At 45.3% G+C, this 20,772-nt stretch overlaps 1 protein-coding gene across 1 annotated transcript in view; it reads left to right on the top strand.

The window, feature by feature from the left end:
* The first annotated feature begins 241 nt into the window (after positions 1-241).
* The window catches only part of SUMF1 (sulfatase modifying factor 1), a 122,420-nt gene continuing 101,889 nt past the window's right edge, over positions 242-20,772 (top strand). Inside the window, exon 1 of the mRNA XM_053300237.1 lies at positions 242-385. The gene's annotated coding sequence lies outside the window, so the exon portion shown is untranslated. The remainder of the gene's footprint in view (positions 386-20,772) is intronic.

Here is a 20,772-nt window from a genome sequence, read left to right as displayed (position 1 = left end):
AGTTGCAGGGGAGAAACAGCAGGAGAGGGGGCATGCCCTCACCTCTTGCTTGTGGGCTGCCCAGGGACATCTGGTAGGGGTGTGCACAAAACCGGCCAGCCCAGGTCAGTTTGGGTCTGAACTGGACCAGGCCAGTTTGGTCTGGCACCCCCTCAAATGCCTCGGTTAGGTTTGGGCGCAGGGGGGTTGTGAACAATTTTTTTTAATTGTAAATTTCCCCCCACCCAGGCAACACAGAGACTTATTGGGCATGAGCGGATACCTCCAAAATGGCCACTGCGATGGGAGTGAGGCCTGGAACGGGCTGAAGACCACCTGAACAGGGTGATTTCACACATAATGGAACCTCTGGAGATTCCTGTGGCCTCAGAGAAGTCCCCTGGAGGTAAGTACTTTTTTTTTTTTTAATTAAATGATCATGAACCCCCATGAATGGCAGCAGATGCAGGAAACCTTCCAGGGAGACAGTGGGACCTTTGGATAATGAGGGAGTGAAAGGGATTATTGAGGATATGGAGGTTGCAGAGAAGCTAAATGAGTTCTTTGTGTCTGTCTTCACGGCAGAGGATATTGAGCATATACCTGTTCCTGAAACAGGCTTTTTAGGGATGGAGGCTAAAGAATGGAGTCAGCTAGCAATGACAAGAGATGATGTTCTAAACTGTCTGGAAAAACTGAAAGCTAGCAAATCATCTGGGCTGGATGGCAACCATCCTAGAGTTCTCAAAGAACTCATATGTGAAATTGCTGACCTCCTTGCAAAAATGTATAACTTATCCCTGCAATCAGGCTCTGTAACAAAGGACTGGAAAGTAGCAACTGTAACACCAATTTTCAAAAAGGGATCCAGGGGCGATCTGGGAAATTACAGGCCGCTTAGCTTAACGTCCGTTCTAGGCAAATTGATGGAAAGCATTCTCAAGGATAAAATTGTTAAGCACATACAACAACAGGCCCTGCTGGGAGAGAACCAGCATGGCTTCTGCAAAGGGAAATCTTGCCTCTCAAACTGTTTGGAGTTCTTTGAGAGTGTCAACAAGTGTGTGGATCAAGGTGATCCAGTCGACCTAGTATACCTGGACTTCCAAAAAGTTCCTTATCAAAGACTCCTGATGAAACATAGCAGTCATGGGATAAGGGGACAAGTACATGTGTGGATTGCTAACTGGTTGAATAACAGGAAACAGAGAGTAGGTATAAATGGAAAGGTTTCACAATGGAAGGAAATAAGAAGTGGGGTCCCCCAGGGATCTGTACTGGTACCGGTGCTTTTTAATTTAGTCATAAATGATCTAGAAGCAGGGGTAAGCAGTGAGGTGGCCAAATATGCAGATGATACCAAACTCTTTGGGGTAGTGAAATCCAAAATGGGTTGTGAGGAGCTCCAAAAGGATCTCTCCAAACTGGGGGAATGGGCGACAAAATGGCTAATGCCCTTCAATGTTGGCAAGTGTAAAGTGATGCACATTGGTATGAAGAACCGCAACTTCAAGTATATGTTGATGGGATCTGAGCTGTCGGTGACTGATCAAGAGACGGATCTTAGGGTAGTGGGTGACAGCTCGTTGAAAGTGTCAACTCAATGTTTGGCAGCTGTGAAAAAGGCCAATTCCATGCTAGGGATCATTAGGAAGGAGAATGAAAATAAAACTGCTAATATTATAATGCCCTTATACAAAACGATGTTGCAGCCACACCTGGAATACTGTGTACAATTCTGGTCACCACATCTAAAAAAGGACATTGTAGAACTGGAAAAGGTGCAGAAGAGGGCAACCAAGATGATCAGGGGCCAAGAACACCTTTCTTATGAGGCAATGCCACAACACCTGGGGGGGCAACTGCGGGGAGACATGATAGAGGTCTATAAAATCATGCATGGTGTGGAGAAAGTGGATAGAGAGAAATTTTTCTCCCTCTCACATAACACTAGAACCAGGGGTCACTCCATGAAATTGATTGCTGGGAAATTTAGGACCAGCAAACGGAAGCATTTTTTCACACAACACATAATGAACTTGTGTAATTCTCTGCCACAAGATGTGGTGACAGCCAGCAACCTGGATGGCTTCAAGAAGGGCTTGGATAACTTCATGGAGGAGAGGTCTATCAATGGCTAATAGTCGGAGGGCCACCTCCAGCCTCAAAGGCAGGATGCCTCTGAGTACCAGTCGCAGGGGAGTAGCAGCAGGAGAGAGGGCATGCCCTCAACTCCTGTCTGTAGGCTTCCAGTGGCATCTGGTTGGCCACTGTGTGAAACAGGATGCTGGACTAGATGGGCATTGGGCCTGATCCAGCAGGGCTCTTCTTGTGTTCTTATGGGAGGGGGGTTGGTCCAGTGCATCTGGTGGGGCATTGTGTAAGGCAGGATGGTGGACTAAATAGGCCTTGAGCCTGATCAAGCAAGGCTGTTCTAATGTTCTTATGAGTGTCTCCTGTGTGGAACCCCTTTGTTAGGTCTTTGTGAGTGTCTCACTTCTGGCTCAACTTCTGTTTCCCCTTCTGCTTCTGGTTTGCCGGTTAGTTCCAGGCTTATGAGAATTTCTTCTACTTTTGATTTCTTTTCTATCTGGATCTCTGGTCCAATTTCTGGCACTTCACTTGTGACTGGCTGTTGTCTCTCATCAAAGTATACTACATTGTGTATTCTCACTGTTCCAGTGGCCACATCAAGGATTCCTCCTAGTACAAATGTAGAGAGTAGGGATGTGCATGAACCTGCTCAGTGTTCTATTCTTAGAACACCAAACAGTTTCAGAACCCCAGCGTTCATACCGGTTCGAACATGGGGGCATGAGTGGCTTTAAGGATGGGGGGGGTGAGCTTACACTCCCCCCCCACACACACTGTGCTTCCCCCTCTGATGCTCTGTGTAGAAATAATCTCATGGGGCGGCGGTGTACCTCCTTGCCACCCTGTTGTTTCAGTGACCGGAAGTCACAGGAAGTGCTAAGTGTGTGTTGCAGGTGTGCACCCACAATGTGTGTGCGCCAGCCAGCAATGTGCGCGCGCACACACACACAGCACTTCCTGTGACTTCCAGTCACTGAAACAACAGGGTGGCAAGGAGGTACACTGCCGCCCCATGAGATTATTTCTACACAGAGCGCTGGAGGGGGAAGCGTGGGGGGGGGGGAAGTGTGGCAGGGGTAAGTGCACCCTCCCCCATCCCCTCCCTTTGTTGCCAGCTATGCAGATGATCATACTGATCCAGGCTATGCAGATGACTTACGATCCAGTCAATCTCTTAAAGCATTCAAGTCAGTGCGAATGAGGATGTTCATTCTAAGAGCCCTCTCAGGCAACTACAACACTGCCTGCAAAATGTGGCTAAAGCTACTACAACCTTATTGCATACCCTCTTGGGAGTATTTCCTGTTAAACTCAATGGGTTCTGCTTCCAACTAAACATACACAGGAATGGGCCTGCACATTTGCTTGATGATGGCAGTAACAAGTACTTGCCTGCCCAAGCACCCTCTGGACAAAATAGTTATATGCCATGCAAATGGGTTGGTCTGGATCTTCAGAAAAATGACATGTTGCTTAAACATCTTGATTAATTATAGGCAGATTCATCTTCAATGTACTCTGGCTCCCTTTACAGAGGCAGAATACAAATTGGGTTGGAAACCTTTCCAAAAATGCAACTAGTAAAAAGCCACAGAGAGATCTAGAGAGACTATCATAGAGAGACTTCCCATACTTCATGACCCAGGCCAATTCTTTTAAGCCATGAGATGCTTTTTAATATTATTTATTTTATTTTATTTACGTAAAGTATTTATACCCTGCCCCTCCAGTACACTACTGCTCAGACAGCCCACATCAACAAAATAGATACATTGTAAAAACAAAACATTAATAAAGTTAAACAAGTTAAAAGACCAGACTAAAACTACATTTAAAATATCAAATTTTTAAAGTTTCAAATTAAACTTTATGAATAGAAAGCTAAAAACTAAAAAACCTACCAGATATAAGCAGCAGACAAAATATTAAAAGGCAAGTTCATATAGGCAAATGCCCATATATAAATAAAGCGGTCCAACAGGTACCCCTGCTCTAAGCTGTGTAGAGCTTATTCCAATCCCATATTATTATTCCATTCAGACATGTGCAGGACTGTTGGAACCCAAACGGACCAGATGGTAGTCTAAAACATTATCAGCAAGGAAGTATGGAGAACATGGTTGCCAATTATATAGTTGCAAACTTATGTCTGATAGACATAAATTTTAGGTGTTGGAATTTACTGTGTATCTGGGTGTTGTCTCTCTGCTTGTTCAGGGCATGCCTCTCTCTGTGTGTTGTGTGTGTGTATGTGTGTGTGTTTAGGCTTGGGAGTAGTGGAGTCTTAAGTTTTGAATTTGCCTTCAGTTATGCTGGTTGCTTGTAAGTTGCCCGGAATCCAAAGAAGAAACTGTTATATTGTTAGCTGGTGTAAGGAACAATAAATAATCAAGCTGTTGTTTTCTGCAACTAAAGCTAAGCCTGCTGTGCAATTACTTAATACGAGAGAGAAAAAAGTAATCACTCTGCAATATTAGTGACAAAAACTAGAACCGGAAATTGATATTGTGGGTGCCACTGAGCGCTTTGCGGATGACCAGTAAAGTCTTCTTTTGTATGATTTGAGGCTTGTAATTGTGAATAGACTCTCACTATGGTGATGCCTGATCCGTGGCTGACTAATGCTGTGCTTGTGCAACAAAACTGCACAAGTACAAGAGGATTGCATGGGGATTTTTGGAATTACGTTCTTGCACAAAAGTTCCCTGAAAACCTGTGAAGCTTGTTGGACAAGCACAAACCTGTTTGTTCTAGTTCCACATCAGATCCATACTTAGCACAACAACTGTGTTTAAGCCAGCATAGCATTAGTGAGGATATTGGCCAGTGTGCAGCAATCTGATAAACGATACTTCATGATCCAGAATGCTTCCCTAATGAGGGATTTCACTCAAATTAGGAGATACATAATTAGGAGGAAGAGATCACCCTCCTCTTCCTCCTACCCCCACTCCTAACCAGAGTTCATTGGAAGGTGGAAAAGTGGGCAGCTTCGGCAGCAGAGAGACATAGACACTGGTTTGGGGAATTTAGAATGAAGCAGCTAGACAGAAGACTAAGCAACACCTTATAGGGTGCAGGGCTTGCTCTCTGGAAAACTAATGTAACCTGTTGCTGAGTTAGGGGCACGTGCTTCTACTTTCAGCTCCAACCAGTGCTCAACTTGGATATTTGTGGATCCAGTACAGGGCTGTGCAAGGCAGCACTGATTCAATTCAGAACCACTGTGGCACTTTGGAGGAGCCCCTAATTTGATTCAGTATGGTGTTTTCCTGCTTAATTTCAGTCCAATTTGAAATAGTAGCTTCAGTTCAGGGCAAAACATTCACCCTTCCCTCATCCCCCCTTGCCCTCACTACTCCCACCGACCCCAGTACTACTTACCAGGCATGGGCAGGATACAGGTTGGCATTAATTTTATTTTCTTCACAGCATGGTGAGTGAGCAGTGGCTGCACAGTTTGACTTTGCAAAGAGCACTCCTAGAAGCCTTTATTTTTCTTCCCCTGCAATCCTGGGAAAGGCACAGGATACCTTGGAAATTATAGATTTTCTCTCTCTCCAGAGGCTACTGCAATGGCCTTCAAGTAACTAATTCAGGGCTGTTTGGGTTGGATTCAAGGAATGCAGAATCCAAGTAGCACTGCACCCCTGGAACTTCTGACCACACAGAGAAGTAGGTTAGGAGGGGTACATAGCACATTCTTACCAGTTGGTAGGATTGCAGAGGTTAACAAACTAACCTGACTTACCTTGTTCTTTTTTTTTTGGGGACTCTAAAGGTATTTTCTTTGAAAACTGCATAGTACAGAGTGGAGGCAGGGAGGATACAAATTGCTAGTAGTTGTTTACTTTTCAAACAGGGCAACATTAATGGTCCAGTCATATTATAAAATACAAGGAACTTTAGCACAGCCTGACCCCAAAAGCAGCACGAGATGCTTGACTTTCTAATTAAATTTGAGCTCATTTGTTTTTCTTTTGCTCTCTTTTGCTTTACTAAGTACGTCACAAAGCTAATAGGATCCAAGACAGATAAATAGAAACCATGCTTATGAAAACGTTTGATGCTGTATTCTTAACTCTTTGGAAACTTCCAAGGCTGGGGAAAGAACATTGTTAGTGTGTTCCTATCCAAATTCTAAAGGCAGCAAAACATTCCTGCACATTCATTGTGCAGTAAGACACTGCTTATTTTTATTTCATAGTACAAAAGAAATACAAGATGACATTCAATATGTTTAACATTAATTAATGAAGATTTCTTTTATTTTTAGAATTAATCTTGCATTCCCAGTGTTTCTTGACCCCCATCTCCCTCAACATTTTCCATCTCCACTGTTGCCCTCCATGCGTTGAACTTAAACACTTTATTTGGAAATAAGCTCCATTGAAATGACTTGGACGATTTTTAAATAAAGAGTCAGGATTAGTGCCAGTCCTTCTCAGTTATGATCAGCTTGAGGCCTACCTTGGATTAAATCAAGAAGCTGATTAAGTATAGAAGTCAGTTGCTTGCTTCAATCATTTTGTTCATAAATACACCAGCAGCTCAAGCAAAATCTGTTACCAAGTAATGCTGATAACCAACCACTACAATCTATGTGGGGAAATTAAAAAGGGCAGTTTGGCTATGAAAAATTCTCACACAAAACCTGGAAGCCAAAAGGGGTTTTGGTTTTTTTTGGCTCTCAGGCAGAACAGAGGGACAGAACAGCAGAGGGACAAAAATAGTAGAACAGAGGGAAGGGAAAGGCTTTAGGAAGGAAAGGTTAGACCTGAAAGCTAAGTGGAACATGCCCCAGAAGTTAGGAAATCTAAGAGACAAGGAATCTGGACATATAGTGCTGGGGAGGACAGCAAATTGTATAGGCAGTGGGCTTAGACATTGCTATTTGAGGAAAGTTGGCAAGGGACACAAATAATATGGAAAAACAGAGGAAAAGGAAGTGGTTTGGGGGTAATATCTCCCCAAAGTCTCCAAAGAGAAGATTTGGAGTCTGGGAGATTATAGATCAAGAATGTAAGGAAATTGGTAGGCCAAAAAGGAAGGCATACCAGCCCCTCTGCTTTACTGGGACAAATCCTACAACTATTTCCAACAGTAAAACTCCATGCCAGCAACACTTGTTGAATAAATGCCTCTCATGCAGCAATAAAGGCATAGAAGCTCTGTCAGGAAGAATGTCAGGACAACTCTACAATCTTATAATCTGATAGCAATGAATTAGCATGCTCATAACAACTATTATACTTACCTAGTAAAGACTTATACTACAGGACCCCTTTGAAAAGATCTTCCGGATACTTCCAAGGTAACAGCAGAAATAAGTAATGCAGAATGAGCAATAACACATTCTTCCTCATGGCATTGATGTAGTGGAAACTAGCCATAGCAGACATCTGAAAACTAAGGTAGCCTCCACCAACCCCACTATGCTCAATCCAGGTATTGCCCCTACACAGCTAAGGTTGACTGACCACAATCAGCCCTACACAGCTGAGATTGACTGACCACAATGGACCTCAGAGCTTTCTGAAAAGCATTGTTGGCATAAGCTGCCAAACTGTAAATATTAGCTGGTGTGATCGCGTCTTTCTCAAACACTACCTTTGCGTGCTGTTTGGATAGTCTTGTACAGCCTGATCCTACACATATTTGCCCATAAGCAAGGCATTCGTGTGCAGTGGGGTTTATTCTCAAGTAAATAGGCATGATGACTGCCATACAGTGCAATCCTAGCCATGTTTACTCAGAAGTAAGTCCAACTGGCTCACATCTTGACTATCAAAGTGCATGTGTAAAGACGGACTGTGGGGACATGACTGGGGAAGAGTGGGGACATTTTGCCTGCCTGGGCAACAGTGTACATGTAGAGGGACAAGGTAGTTGTGTGGGGGGCAACTCCAGTTCCACCTCCACAGTTCCTCTTTACATGTGCACTTCAGTAGTCAGGATGTCAGCCAAACTCATAGAAAAGCCAATATTTGGGATTACTTACCAGAGGTAAGTAATCCCACCTAGATAATTTTGGAGCCTAAAGGCCTTCGGACACCACCCCTGCAAGTTAAGCAATGCATCATCCCCCTACACAGACACACACCACAACATATGCAGTATTTTTAACACATGGGTTCTTCAGGGCACAAAGAGCAACTGAACTCACAAGAATGTAAGAATATAAACCAGATATATTTATGCAAATATGCATTAGCAGAAACATTTCAACATGCAACTGAACATATTCCCATCTGACATATTTCTTTCCCCACTCTGCCTCTAAAGCAGAGGTCACGCTCAGCTGCTGCCCAGTGCAGGTCACAGTCAGTCTTGGCCACCCAGCACAGCACAGGGTGGTGGCACGGTGACCACACTTAATGGGATTTGGAAGGTCAATGAAATGACTTTCAATCAGTCAATGAAAGCCAATGAAATGACATTGACTAGTAATGAAAGTCAAGGAGCACAGTTAAAAAATGGGACTACGACTAAATGTAAAGAAGACTAAACTAATGACAGTGGGTACAGCAGCCAGCCTCAGAATTGATAATGAAGACACTGAGGCAAGCAGCATGTACAGCCACAAGTGCTGGCTGATACTGAATTGGAGACTCTTCAAGTGTTGAGTATCACCAGAGACATTCCCAGTGGGTGATTTTACTTCCCTTCACCACAGGATGGGTGGATGTGTGTTCATATATGCGGGGGGTGTTAGTGGTTGTTGACTTTTACCCACAATAGGTAAAACAGCAGAGCACTAAGGAATGAGCACACACTCCAGTTACAGAGTAGGTAGCAGAGGATGGTTGGGATATTGCAGCTATTTAGAGAAAACACATGGAGAACCTTGTATGACTAAACACTAAATGTTTATTGGTTAAATACACTTAGATTGGAAAGACCTATATCTAATCTAAAGGACTACATAATGTCAGAAGCCTGCTGGAGAAGAGGAGAAGAGGATACCATCTTCCCCAGGGTGTGAGACTGGGGAGCCTGCCTCTTCTCTTCTGCCCTCCCTGGTTGCCATCTGCCTCCCCCCAGGACTGCTTGCGGAGAGGCTTTGCAGGACTGAGGCTGTAAGGGTGACTGGGCAGTTTTTCCTGGTTCCACCTGCTGAGCTTACTGCTCAGCCTATATAGGAAGGCTGCCAGTGGCGGCGGGCCCGACACCGGCGGGGTCGCCACCAAAGGGGCGACACCAAAGGGGGTAGCCCCTTTGCGGAAGCCACTTTGGGGGAGAAACGAGGGTGAGGGCTGGACACTTTGTCCAACCATTTGTATTGAGGGAGGCATTCAATAGTGGGGCTTCTGTTTAATCAGTTTTAAGTTGTGCTGAGGTTGGGTTGAAGTTGCATTGTGTGTGAGTTTGTCTGGAGATGAGGAGGCAGGGAGTGCCTTCGTTGAAGGTGGGGCAGCTATTCCGATGGTGTTGGAGAATAGAAGAAGAAATGCTGGCAGGTCAGCAGGCTGTTCCAGGGGAAGGGTGGTCAGAAATCTAATAGCTGTCCCCCTTTCTGGCTGTCCTGCCAGCTCTTTGACCTCGGGGAGCACTGCCAACATCCCACATAACCTTACCTTGCTCCTCTGCAATGCCAGGTCGATCCAGAATAAATCAGAACTCATCCATGATTTGATCATGGATGAAGGGGCCGACCTGATGTGTATTTCTGAGACTTGGTTCGGGGAGGCTATTGGTCCAGTCTGGTGCCAGCTTCTCTCGCCAGGATATTCTGTAGAGGAGCAGGTGAGGGGACGTGGGTGGGGAGATGGAGTGGCTGTGGTCTATAAGGATATCTCCCTTACCAGGGTCCCTGTTAGGGTATCTGACCATATTGAATGTGTGTACTTAAGTTTGGGGACCAGGGATAGATTGGGACTTCTGTTGGTGTACCGATTGCCCCGCTGCCCAACAGAATCCCTTACTGAGCTCACGGACTTGGTTGTGGAACTCGCGTTGGAGTCTCCCAGACTTTTGTTGCTGGGGGACTTCAAAGTTTATTTGGGGACCAATTTGTCCGGGGCAGCTCAGGGGTTCATAGCGGCCATGACGACTATGGGCCTATCCCAAGCGGTCTCTGGATCGACGCATATTGCAGGTCACACGCTTGATTTGGTCTTTTATTCTGATCAGGGTGGTGTTCTGTGGGTGGGGACTCCTACGATCTCCCCGTTGTCATGGACGGACCACCATCTGGTTAAGGTTGGACTTACAACCACTTTCCACTTTCGCAGGGGCGAGGGGCCTATTAGAATGGTCCGCCCGAAGAGGTTACTGGATCCGGTAGGATTCCAAGAAGCCTTGGAGGGATTTAATGTTGGCTCTGCTGGTGATCCTGTTGATGCCCTGGTTGAGAACTGTAACAACTTGCTCACCAGGGCAGTAGACACAATTGCTCCTAAGTGTCCCCTCCGACCTGCTTCAAAATTGGCCCCTTGGTATACGGAAGATCTACGGGGGCTGAAGCGGCAAGGTAGGCGACTGGAGCACAAGTGGAGAAAAACTCGACTCGAATCAGACAGATTACAACATGGAGCACATCTAAAGATCTATGCTCAGGCGATACATGAGGCAAAGAAGCAGTTCTTTTCTGCCCGTATTGCCTCTGCGAGTTCACGTCCAGCGGAGTTGTTCAGGGTCATGAGGGGACTAGTATCTGTCCCCCCTCCCTTGAACCAGAATTTGGAATCATCAGTTACCCGCTGTGGTGTGTTTAATGAATTTTTCGCAGACAAAATCTCTCGGATTCGGGCCGACCTAGATGGAGACTCCACAATTAATTTGATGTCTGAACTGGAGGTGTCCAACTCCTCTTATACGATTTGACTGGATCAATTTCAGTTTGTGACTCCTGATGATGTGGACAAGCTGCTTGGAGCGGTGACGCCTACCACTTGTCCTCTTGATCCTTGTCCAGCATGGCTTGTTCTATCTAGCAGGGAGGCTGTTGTAGGCGGCCTGGTAGAAATCATAAATGCTTCTCTGAGGGAGGGCAGGATGCCTCCTTGTCTTAAGGAGGCAATTATTAGACCTCTTCTAAAGAAGACTGCATTAGATCCCTCAGAGTTGAGCAATTATAGGCCAGTTTCCAATCTCCCATGGCTTGGCAAGGTAATTGAGAGGGTGGTGGCCTCTCAGCTCCAGGTGGTCTTGGAGGAAACTGATTATCTAGACCCATTTCAAACTGGTTTTCGGGCAGGCTATGGGGTGGAGACTGCCTTGGTCAGCCTGATGGATGATCTCCAATTGGCAATGGACGGAGGAAGTGTGACTCTGTTGGTCCTCTTGGATTTCTCGGCGGCTTTCGATACTATTGACCATAGTATCCTTCTGGAACGTCTGAGGGTGTTGGGGGTGGGAGGCACTGTCTTACAGTGGTTCCGCTCCTACCTCTTGGATAGATTCCAGATGGTGTCAATTGGAGATTGTTGCTCTTCAAAATCTGAGCTTAAGTATGGTGTTCCTCAAGGCTCCATACTCTCTCCAATGCTTTTTAACATCTACATGAAACCGCTGGGAGAGATCATCAGGGGATTTGGAGCTGGGTGTTACCAGTATGCTGATGACACCCAGATCTACTTCTCCATGTCAACTTCTTCAGGAGTTAGCATACCCTCCCTAAATGCCTGCTTGGAAGCAGTAATGGGCTGGATGAGGGAGAATAAAATGAAGCTGAATCCAGATAAGACGGAGGTACTTATTGTGCGGGGTCGGAACTCTAGAGACGATTTTGATCTGCCTGTTCTAGACGGTGTCACACTTCCCCAAAAGGAACAGGCTCGCAGTCTGGGAGTACTTCTGGATCAATGTCTCTCCTTGGTTTCTCAGGATGAGGTGGTGGCCAGGGGTGGTTTCTATTAGCTCCGGCTGATACGCCATCTGCGCCCTTTTCTCGAGATCAATGACCTCAAAACAGTGGTACATCTGTTGGTAACCTCCAGACTGGACTTCTGTAATGCGCTCTACGTGGGGCTGCCTTTGTACGTAGTCCGGAAACTTCAGTTGGTTCAGAATGCGGCAGCCAGGTTGGTCTCTGGGTCATCTCGGAGAGACCACATTACTCCTTTGTTGATGGAGTTACACTGGCTGCCAATAGGTTTCCAGGCAAAATACAAAGTGCTAGTTATAACTTATAAAGCCCTAAACGGCTTAGGCCCTGGGTATTTAAGAGAACGTCTTCTTCACTATGAGCCCCACCGGCCGCTGAGGTCACTTGAGGAGGTCCGTCTCCAGTTGCCGCCAACTCGTTTGGAGGCTACACAGAGACGGGCCTTCTCGGCTGCTGCCCCGAGATTGTGGAATGCGCTCCCTGCTGAGATATGATCCTCCCCATCTCTGGCAATTTTCAGAAAACACTTGAAAACACATATCTTCAACCAGGCTTTCTCAGCTTTTAAAAACTTGTTTTTAAATTGTTCTGACTATTTAATTGTTGTTTTATGATGTTTTTAATTGTTAATCATTGTTTTATGCTTTATAATTTTTGTTTAATTATTAACTGATTTTAATGGTGTTTTAATGTAAACCACCCTGAGTCTTTTGGAAGGGCAGTATAAAAGTTTTAATAATAATAATAATAATAATAATAATAATAATAATAATAACAACAACAACAACAACAACAACAACAACAACAACAACAACAATAATAATAGTGGATAACTTGGACAGGTTAGCATTAGAAGAGGCATTTTCCAAGGGGACTCACTATCCCCTATGTTGTTTGTAATCGCCATGACCCCACTTTCACAAATACTAACCAAAACCGGCCTCGGATACCAAACATCTAAAACATCAAGTAAAAATCAACCATCTGCTGTACATGGACGATCTAAAGTTGTATGGAAAGTCCCAGTCAGAAATTGAATCACTGCTAAACACTGTCTGTATATTCAGTAGTGATATAGCAATGGAGTTTGGACTAGACAAGTGTGCTGCATTAATAATGAAAAGAGGAAAAATAAGAAAAACAGAAGGCACTTAGCACTGCCCAATGGAAGCAACATCAAGAACCTGGACGAGAAAGAATATTACAAATACTTGGGCATTCTCCAGGCTGATAACATTGCAAACACTGAAGTTAAAAGAAAAATTGGATCAGGAGAGTTAGAAAAATCCTCAAGTCCAAACTCAATGGCGGGAATACCATACAAGCCATAAACACCTGGGCTATACCTGTTATCAGATACACTGCAGGAATAATAGACTGGACCCAGGCAGAGCTAGAGACGCTGGATCGTAAGACCAAGAAAATCATGACCATCAATCATGTTCTGCACCCCCACAGTGATGTAGATAGGCTATACCTCCCTCGCAGCTCAGGTGGAAGAGGAATGCTGCAAGTCCATCAAACAGTAGAGGAGGAGAAAAGAGGCCTTGAAGAATATATCAAGGACAGCGAAGAAGATGCACTTCAGATGGTCAATAATGCGAAACTATTCAACACCAATGAAAGAAAGCAGGCCTACAAGAAAGAACAAGTCAAGAACCGAGCAGAAAAATGGAGAAATAAGCCCCTGCATGGTCAATATTTGCACAATATAAGTGGAAAATCAGACATCACCAAGACCTGGCAATGGCTTAAGAATGGTTACTAGAAGAAAGAAACAGAAGGTTTAATACTGGCTGCGCAAGAACAGGTACTAAGAACAAATGCAATAAGAGCAAAAGTCGAAAAATCCACAACAAACAGTAAGTGCCGCTTTTGTAAAGAAGCAGATGAAACAGTGGACCACCTAATCAGCTGTTGTAAAAAGATAGCACAGACTGACTACAAACAAAGGCATGACAAGGTAGCAGGGATGATACACTGGAACATCTGCAAAAAATACAAGCTACCTGTAGCCAAAAATTGGTGGGACCATAAAATTGAAAAGGTTGAAGAAAATGAAGATGTAAAAATATTATGGGACTTCCGACTACAAACAGACAAACATCTGCCACACAATACACCAGATATAACTGTAGTCGAGAAGAAAGAAAAACAAGTTAAAATAATCGACATAGCAATACCAGGGGATAGCAGAATAGAAGAAAAAGAATTAGAAAAAAAATCACAAAATACAAAGATCTACAAATGGAAATTGAAAGGCTGTGGCAGAAAAAGATCAAAATAATCCCAGTGGTAATTGGCGCAATTGGTGCAATTCCAAAAGACCTTGAAGAGCACCTCAGCACCATAGGGGCCACAGAAATCACCATCAGCCAATTACAAAAAGCAGCTTTACTGGGAACAGCCTATATTCTGTGACGATATCTATAACAATTGACAATAAAATTCAGCCATCCCAGGTCCTTGGGAAGGACTCAATGTCTGGATAAAACAAACCAGTCAATAATACCTGTCTGACTGTGTAAACAAGAAATAATAATAATGGATAGGCAAGGAGAGAGAGATATGTTTCCATCTGCTCTCTAGGAAGAAAGGAAGGATTGTGATTCAGCACAGGAAGTGCTGCAGAGTCAGTTCAGGGATACTCCAGAGTCAGATACTCAGGGATACAGACCCTTACTCACTGTCTCTACTCCCAATGCCTCTAGTGGTCATCTCCAAAGTTCATCTCCAACACTCCTTTTCATCGCCTGTCGCACCTGGTCACGACTCCCACTTTTTTACGAAGCATCTGGAATCTGTCTCTGGATAATGGCTTGCTTAATCCAGCTGCCAGCATCTCTTCTGTGGGGCAGTACCTCAGCTGGACCACCCCTTGTTCTTGCAAGTCACGAACATAGTGGTACTTTATGGGAATATGCTTAGTTCGAGATTTCATCTTCTCCATTTGGGAGATCTGGATACAACTTTGGTTGTCCTCAAACATCACTGTGGGCTTTGGTTCCTCGATGCCAAAGTCCAATAGTAGTTGGTGTATCCATACTGCTTCCCTGCATGCTTCACTTGCTGAAACGTACTCCGCTTCTGTGGATGATTGTGCAACAAGTGACTGCTCCAAGTTATGGCTCCACCTACATACAGAAACAGGTGTCTACTTGTTGACTTGCGGTCTGTTCTGTCCTCGCCCCAGTCTGCATCCACATATCCCACGAGTTTGGGATTGCTGTTTGCTGGAATCTCCAATATATAATGTGCAGTACCTTTCAGGTACCTTCCCAGTCTTTTGACCGCTATCCAGTCCTTGTTCATTGGCACACTCACTTTTCTGCTCAGGATTCCCACTGCTGAGGCAATGTCTGGCCTTGACAGTGTGGCTATGTCCAAGAGTTTTCCAATTGCCTTTCTGTATAGATTGTTGGCTGGTAAAGGCTGGCTGTCCTCATCTTGCTTCCAGAAATCAGCATTCATTGGCATCTGTCAGTCCCAGGCATTCTAGAAGATCTTTTATTTTCTGTTTTTTGGTTGAGAAGGAATGTTCCATTCTCCTCTCTTTCTATTTGGATGCCAAGGTAATATGAGATGCTTCCGAGTTCCTTCACCTCTATTTCCTTGTTCAGGTGTTGTACAATTTCATGACTGTCTTGCCTTTCCTCATGTGCTAGAATCAAATCATCAGTGTAAGTCAGAATGTAAGTCCATCTATTGTCTCTGAGTCTAGAATATAGGCAGGGGTCAGCTTTTCCTTGCGTGAACCCCTCCTTAAGTAGTAATTGATTCAGTTTTTTCATTCCATGCTCTGGCTGCCTGCTGTAAGCCATAGATGCTCTTTTGCAGTTTGCACGCTAGCCCCTTCTTTCCAAGTTTCTCAAAGCCTGGTAGTTGTTGCATGTAGATGTCTTCCTCGATTTCCCCATGTAGGAAAGCAGTCTTTATATCCAAGTGTTCCATTCCTTTGGCTGCTGCCACGCTGAGCAATGTTCTAACTGATATGTGTTTCACGACTGGTGCAAAAGTCTCATCATAGTCCTGACCATAGATTTGGGAGTATCCTTTGGCTACTAGTCTGGCTTTGTAGCGCTGTACATCCCCTTCTGCATCCTGCTTGACTTTGAAGACCCATTTGCACCCCACAGTCTTTCTTCCAGCGGGTAGTTCCACAAGTCTCCAAGTCTCATTTTTGTGCAAGGAAATAATTGCTTCCATTGCTGCTTTTCTCCACTTCTCAGCTTCATCAGCTGGCAACCTTTCTATATCTTGCCATGTAGTGGGTTCTTGCATCTCTCCTCCTTTAGCCATGAGTGAGAGTCTGTTAGGTGGAATCCCTTTGTTATGCCTCTGTGACCGCCTCAGTTCGGGTTCCGGTTGTGCAGCCCCTTCTGAATCTGGCACTGATTCCTCAGGATCACTGCTTGACTCCAGATCCATTTGAGTCCAATCACATGGCTCTTCATTCATCTGGATTTCTGGGAAAATCTTTGATGCTTCACTTTTATTTGGTCTTTGTCTTTCATCGAAATACACTGCATTGCAGACTTTGACCTCTCCACTTTTTGGATCAAGGATTCTGTATCCTCTAGATTCATAGCCAACAAAAACTCCCAGTTCACATCTGCAATTGAGTTTGGTCCTCTTTGTTTTGGGAATATATGCATAGGCCATTGAACCAAATACTTTGATGCGTTTTAGGGAAGGTTTTCTGTTGTGCCAAAGTTCAAATGGTGTCTTATTTGTTGCCTTGGTTGGCAATCTGTTTTGCAGGTAGTTAGCAGTCATCACTGCTTCACCCCAGAACCCGTCTGCTAGATTGGCATCATGCAGTAGACATTTGGTCATTGCCAGTAGAGATTTGTTCTTTCTCTCAGCTACCCTGTTGAGCTGTCCAGTAAATGGAGGGGTAGTCTGGTGAGAGATACCATTTGATTTCATAAATTCTTTCATCTGGTTTGACATATATTCCCCTCCATTGTCTGACCTCAAACACTGGGACTTCCTTCCAAATTTGTTGTTCACCAGTGCAATATATTCTTTAAATTTCTAAAACACCTGGCTTTTCTCTCTTAGAACGTACACATAGCAAAACTGGGAGTAATCATCAATGAAAGTCAGGACATACCGGTACCTATTTCCACCTGAACTCATCAGTAACGGCCCACAAACATCTGAGTGCACCAGTTCCAAAATGCTCCCGGACTGTACATTTCCCTTTGCTGGAAAAGTTGGCTTGACTCCCTTGTTAAGAATGCAACACTGGCATCTGCTGGCCATTTCTGGACATGCTCTTATATTAAATCCCTTGCTTAGTTCCCTCATTTGGGAGTCAGATTTAAAGTTTAGGCTTTGGTGGCCCAATTTTCTGTGCCATAAGAAATCACAATTTTTATGATGGCAACTACTTGCCACATTTGCTTGTGCAGTAGCACAGTCTACTTCAAAAAGTCCATCATCCTGCATGTGGGCAGTCATGATTAACTCATCACCTTTGAAGATGTAGCATCTTTCATTTTCAAAAATTGCTTTGCACCCCTTCTTGAGTCCATGCCCAATTGAAATCAAGTTGATTTGCATCTCCGGCACGAAAAGTGCATCATTTATCTTAACCTCATAAGCTTCAGTAGCAGAGCCACAAAGTATCTTTGCTGTCGCCTTGCCAGCCACACTTATCTTCCTTGAATCTGCTAGAGTGACACCTGATCTGTAGCATTTGTCGAGTTCAATGACCAGATCGGGATCACGGACTATATTCTGGGATGCACCTGAGTCCAGAATGAAAGTGTGACCCCTTTTTGGCTCACCTAGGGCAACTTTGTAGCTTTTGGTGTTACTTGCCCTTTCAAATATGCCACTTTGTCTGTGCTTCTCCTCCCTTCTTTGTTTGTCGCCATGACTCATCACTGTATTTACTTTATTGCCATGGTGACCAGGTCTGTGCCCTCTGAGTTTCCCGCTCTTTGAATATGCTGATGAGTCACTGAGGCTACTCTGCTTGCTAATGTTGAAATTACTTTGTAATTGTAATTGCTGAAATGTGCCAGAATGCCATCGCTTTCAAATCTCTCCTGCTGCAACTTTATATTAAAATTTCTCAGACTCGACACAACATGATCAACCTTCAGTTCACAATGAAACAATTCAAGAGCGACAATTAGGGGTTCAAAAATTTTAGGCAGGGATTGTAGGATTGCCCCAATTAGAATAACATCATTCAATTCACACTCGTTATTCTTCAAAAGCCTGCTAACCTCTAAAATATTCGCTATGTGGGCTTCAAAGTCTTCCCCCTTCCTGCAGTTTGCTTTCGCATAGTCTTTTATACAGGAGAAGAGCTGTGTTTGCAGAGACTTGGCCACATTGATTTTTCAGTCTATCCCATGCTTCTGAGGCTAAATCTGTATCCCGCACATAGATAAATAAATCATCGATTATACTCAAAATTAAAAGGCCATACACGTGTTGGTTTTTCTTGTCCCACAAGGCTTGAGCAGCTTCATCTTGGGCTGGCCGTCCCTCCATGAGCACTTCAAAGATTCCTTTTGTCATGAAGATCGCTTTCATCTTGAGAGCCCAGGTTTCGTAGTTATTGCCATCCAGTTTGGGAAAAGAAGGTGTCATTCCTGAGTAGGCTGTAGTCTCAGGATCCATGCTGCAGTTTCTAACTAACTCAGCTGCACTTTCAAAAATGAATAAAATAAAATAAAATAAACTCTGCTTGTGCCTAGAAGCCTGTTGCTCCTGCTGGGCCCATAACCCTGTTAGAGGTTGTTGATTTTTACCCACAATAGGTAAAACAGCAGAGCACTAAAGAATGAGCACACACTCCAGTTACAGAGTAGGTAGCAGAGGATGGTTGGGATATTGCAGCTATTTAGAGAAAACACATGGAGATCCTTGTATGACTAAACACTAAATATTTATTGGTTAAATACACTTAGTTAGGAAAGACCTATATCTAATCTAAAGGACTACATAATGGATAGGTAAGGAGAGAGAGAGAGAGATGTTTCCATCTGCTCTCTAGGAAGAAAGGAAGGATTGTGACTCAGCACAGGAAGTGCTGCGGAGTCAGTTCAGGGGTCATAGAGTAGGGACAGATAGGGACACCCTTACTCACTGTCTCTACTCCCAATGCCCCAGTGGTCATTAGGACAGTTGGTGCAAAAGGTCGATGCACTGGAAGTTCATCTCCGGGGCGGGGGGCGGGGTGGGACAGGATTACGTCAAAGTCCAAGTGAGACATTGAGGTGCCCTTCATACAAGATTCAGATTTTCCCCTGCGCATTGGAACTTAGCCCGCATTAGCTCCGTCCTAAAAAGTTCCACTTTTTAAGGTGCCTTTTGGGGATACTTCAATATATTCCATTTCTTCTGAGATGTATGGATGGGTCATTTTTGCCTTTTCTTAAAGTCTCACTTTTCTTTTTAATTTTTTTAAAAAATATATTTACTCTATGATCTTGCAGAAGATTGACTGCCTGAAGGGGGAGAGAAAATAATAAAAATAATAAAAAGAAACCCAGATAAATCTATCTCCACCCCTGGAAGAGTGCCACCTCCTGGTAACAGACAGAATCGGGGGGGGGGAATGGGTCAATGTGGTTCAGGCCTATCCTTTGGGCGGGGTGACTGGAGCGGTTGTTCGCCTGCAGCCCTGCGCTTTCCCAGGCTCCACATGCACACTCTCCCTCCCACCCTAACCCCGCTCCCCTGCAGCCTAGCAGTGGCAGTGCATCTGCTGTTTGGAGGAGGCACAAAGCCAACATGCACTCTCTCCCCCACCTGCGGCAGTGTACATTTCCCCCCTTGACTCTGCCCCCTGCGTGGCTGCTGCTTGGAGGAGGTGGGTGTGGGCTGGGCCCAGGATTTAGAGGCACTCTGGGCACTCTCTTCTTCCAGAAGAGGGTGACAAAAGTTCTCCTGAGTCCTGCTCTGGCCCGCATGTCTCCTCTGAGCGGTAGCTGCATTTCTGCTTCTGGACGCTGGTTGAAGTGAGCGGGAAAGTGGACATGTGGGGTCTGGTGGAGGACTCCCAGAGGTGCACCTAAATAATTTTGGCACTTGGACCTAAAGGCCTCTGGAGCCCCCGCCCAGCTGCCCAAGGGCACAAACCACACCACCCAAGACAGACTAAAGAAGATTTGGGGGCCCCCAGGGGGTGTGGAGGCCCTGGCCTGAACTTTGGCCCCAAGGTCTAGGGGTAAAAGCATCACTGGGGACTCCCCACCACCACCACTCTCACCCTGACTCTGCTGTGACCAGGAGGTTGCCCAGGTGGCTGAGTGCCAGGGCAAGCAATCCCCCCTGCCCACTCTCCTGGCTAGGGCTGCCGACTGTCCCTCATTATGCAGGATGACCCTCATTTTAGGGACCAAATGTTGGTGCCTATAGACACAGAATTTGTCTCTCATTTATTCAATCTATATATTTAATTCTATTACGGCCAACGGAGGAGAGAATTGCGTGGGGATGTGGGGATGCCTAGGGATGTTTGGCAAACCCCGCCCCCGCTGCAGCCACAACCAATGAAAAGGCGGGCGCTGAGCAGACAACAGGCTTAGGAGGCGACATGGCGGCAGCACAGCTGCCCATAAATGGCTGCCTGGCTGGCTGGCTGGCTGGCTGGCAGGCAGGCAGGCAGGCAGGGAGGGAGGGAGCCATGTGGTGGGCAAAGCCCCGCCCAGAAGAGGCCACCAGTGGGCTTATGAGGAGGTCGGGGAGAGAAACAGCCCGGCGGGGAGCGGGGGGAGAAGCAGCCCGGCGGGGAGCGGGGGGAGAAGCCTGGCAGGTGGGCAAAGCCCCACCGGCCTCAGGAGAGAGGAGGCAGGAGGAGGAGGCGGTGGGCCTGGGCCCAGGTTGAGGAGGTAGCTGTTGAC

The sequence above is a fragment of the Hemicordylus capensis genome, chromosome 2 (assembly GCF_027244095.1).
Source record: "Hemicordylus capensis ecotype Gifberg chromosome 2, rHemCap1.1.pri, whole genome shotgun sequence".
Taxonomy (NCBI): domain Eukaryota; kingdom Metazoa; phylum Chordata; class Lepidosauria; order Squamata; family Cordylidae; genus Hemicordylus; species Hemicordylus capensis.
This window is presented reverse-complemented; position numbering and strand designations above follow the sequence as displayed.